Source organism: Corylus avellana, chromosome ca9 (genome assembly GCF_901000735.1).
Source record: "Corylus avellana chromosome ca9, CavTom2PMs-1.0".
Taxonomy (NCBI): Eukaryota; Viridiplantae; Streptophyta; class Magnoliopsida; order Fagales; family Betulaceae; genus Corylus; species Corylus avellana.
This window is the reverse complement of record NC_081549.1, coordinates 3,875,416-3,878,507: the sequence shown is the minus strand read 5'-3', so window position 1 is coordinate 3,878,507 and position 3,092 is coordinate 3,875,416.

The window sequence follows — 3,092 nt, the reverse complement described above, 5'->3', positions numbered from 1 at the left end:
CTTTGAAAATAATCATAATCAAAACCACCCTGTTATTAATTAGCAAAAGAAAAAGTAAATATATAGTCTAATAATTATTCTAATTGAGAAAATGACAAAATTAAAAAATAGTTACCTCATCCCTATAATGTTCAATGACATTTTGAAGGTAAGATGGAATTAAAAGATTATCCACAATTTTCCCATAATCGGGTCTCATTCGCTTCCTCCGCGCAGTTTCCAATATAGTAGAATAGGGTGAGTTGTCTAGCACCCTTTGAACCCAGTTAACTAGCTTATAATACTTTTCATCCAAATTCACGTACTTATCAAAGTTTAATGAACTTTGCTTCCTGTATTTTGCTATCATCTTAATCATGTCAATATGTTGTTTTTTATCGTAAAAAAGTGGGTGAAGCAGTTGAAAATAGCTAGCTTCTTGAACATTGTTCAGTGAGGCAAATATTTCAGAGAAAAAAAGATGAAAGTCAATAGGAAGGGTTACTAATGAACGATAACGTCGATCTCTTCTCAAAAGACGACTCATCAGCATGCCGACAAGGAATCTAAAGTGAACAAGGTTGTGTCTAATACTGGCTTTGGCGCTAATACCAATGTCAGTGCCTCTTAGTGGTAAGAGGAAAAAATGAACAGTATTAACGGGTAAAACTATAAAAACCCTATTCACTAAATTCCCACAGAACTTATCAGCCCTGTGCAATCTCCTTAAATATATTGCTATATCCCTAAATACTTGTATTCCCCCAGATCCAAAACCAACTAGCTTGTTTCCATTTGCATTCCATAGCAATATTTTAGATGCAACTTGCATAAGTTGATTACTTCTGAGATGGTTTATCCAATCTCTAAAAGATTAGGAAAATAAAAAATAAAAAATAAAAACCAACAAAATAATAAAACTACATTAAGATTATTTTAAAATAAAATAAAAAATAAAATAAAATAAAAAACTACTTGAAAACAAAAAGAAAAACACAAGAAAACTAACCAATTGTCTCGTGTCAGATGACACTGATATAGTTGTTACACCTTGCAATGTAGGAAGAGAAATAATGAACTCTTGTAATTGACTCCGGAAGGTCAAGTAAAATGACAAATTTAACAAAACTATTTATCGCCATAGATAAGTGGATGTTGGCTGCTTGGTGGCTGAGGGTTGATGAATGGGATTGATTTTCAAAAGGGGGGAGGAGACTGGTTTTTAAAGGGGCTGGAGAAGAAGAGACTAGTTTTTGAGAAGGACAAGTACTTTTATGTTTAGTACTTTTAGAGACTTTTATGAGATCTCAAAAAAGTAATAAACCTAAAAGTACTAAAGTGCTGCTTTGAGTTCTCATATGTAAGTTTTTTTTTTTATTTGTTTCTGATTTGGTAATTTTTTTCCTTACTAATTTTTATTTTTCTATTTTCTTTTTTATTTTTTTATTATTTTTTTATTTTATATTCATATGGGAATTTCATAAATTTGTTGAAGAAGGAGATTAGCAACTTCCTTAAAATTATGGGAGTGGAATGCAACTGGCCAACTATTAGGAATCGTTCCTAATGGAAGGACCATGTTTTGAATGATAGCAAATAGACTTAGTTCCTTTCATCAGTGGTCATATTTTTATGGCGACTTGTATAAGAGAATGAGAGTATCTGTGACTCCTGAATTAAGTATTTCATTTCCCTTTGCTCTTATAATGAAAGAAAATCGATATGATAAGGGTTTGACCATTGATCTAGTCCACTTTCGTTACCTTGTATCTTTCTTACTGCAGACCACGAGAGTTAGGTTTTCTAAGCTAAATAAAAAAAATTATGAAGTAACAACTTTTTATGTGGTCCAATTTTTATTTTTATTTAAAAAAAAAAATGGTATTTTTCTTTAGAATAATGACAATTTTTTTTTTTTAAAAAAAAATACTAAATAAAAATAGGACCACAATTACTTCATATTTTTTTTTAATGACCACATAAAAGAAAAGTTAGGCTAAAATCACCTCTCAAAGTTGAGAAAATGACAAAATTAAAAAATAGTTACCTCATCCCTATAATGTTCAATGACATTTCGAAGGTAAGATAGAATTAAAAGATTATGCACAATTTTCCCATAATCGGGTCCCATTCGCTTCCTCCGCACAGTTTCCAATATAGTAGAATAAGGGAAGTTGTCTGGCACCCTTTGAACCCAGTTAACTAGCTTATAATAATTCTCATCCAAATTCACATACTTATCAAAGTTTAATGAACTTTGCTTTCTGTATTTTGCTATTATCTTAATCACGTCAATCTGTTGTTTTTTATCGTAAAAAAGTGGATGAAGCAGTTGAAAAGAGCTAGCTTCTTGAACATCGTTTCAATGAGGCAAATATTTCAGAGAAAAAAAGATGAAAGTCAATAGGAAGGGTTACTAATGAATGATAACGTCGATCTCTTCTCAAAAGACGACTCATCAGCATGCTGACAAGGAATCTAAAGTGAACAAGGTCGTGTCTAATATTGGCTTCGGTGCTAATACCAATGTCAGTGCCTCTTAGTGGCAAGTAGGAAAAAATTGAAAAATAAACAGTATTAGCGGATAAAACTATAAAAAACCCTATTCACTAAATTCCCACAGAACATATCAGCCTTGTGCAATCTCCTTAAATATATTGCTATATCCCTAAACACTTGTATTCCCCTAAATCCGAAACCAACTAGCTTGCTTCCATTTGCATTCCATAGCAGTATTTTAGATGCAACTCGCATAAGTTGATTACTTCTGAGATGGTTTATCCAATCTCTTAAAGATTAGGAAAATAAAAAAAAAAACCAACAAAATAATAAAACTACATTAAGATTATTTAAAAAAAAAAAAAAAAAAAAAAAAAAAAAAAAAAAAAAACAAGAAAACTAACCAATTGTCTCGTGTCAGATGGCACTGATATAGTAGTTACACCTTGAAATGTAAGAGGAGGAATAATGAACTCTTGTAATTGACCCTGGAAGGTCAGGTAAAATGACAAATTTAACAAAACTATATGTCGCCATAGATGAGTGGACGTTGGCTGCTTGGTGGCTGAGGGCTGATGAAGGGAATAATTTTCAAAAGGGGGAGGAGATTGGTT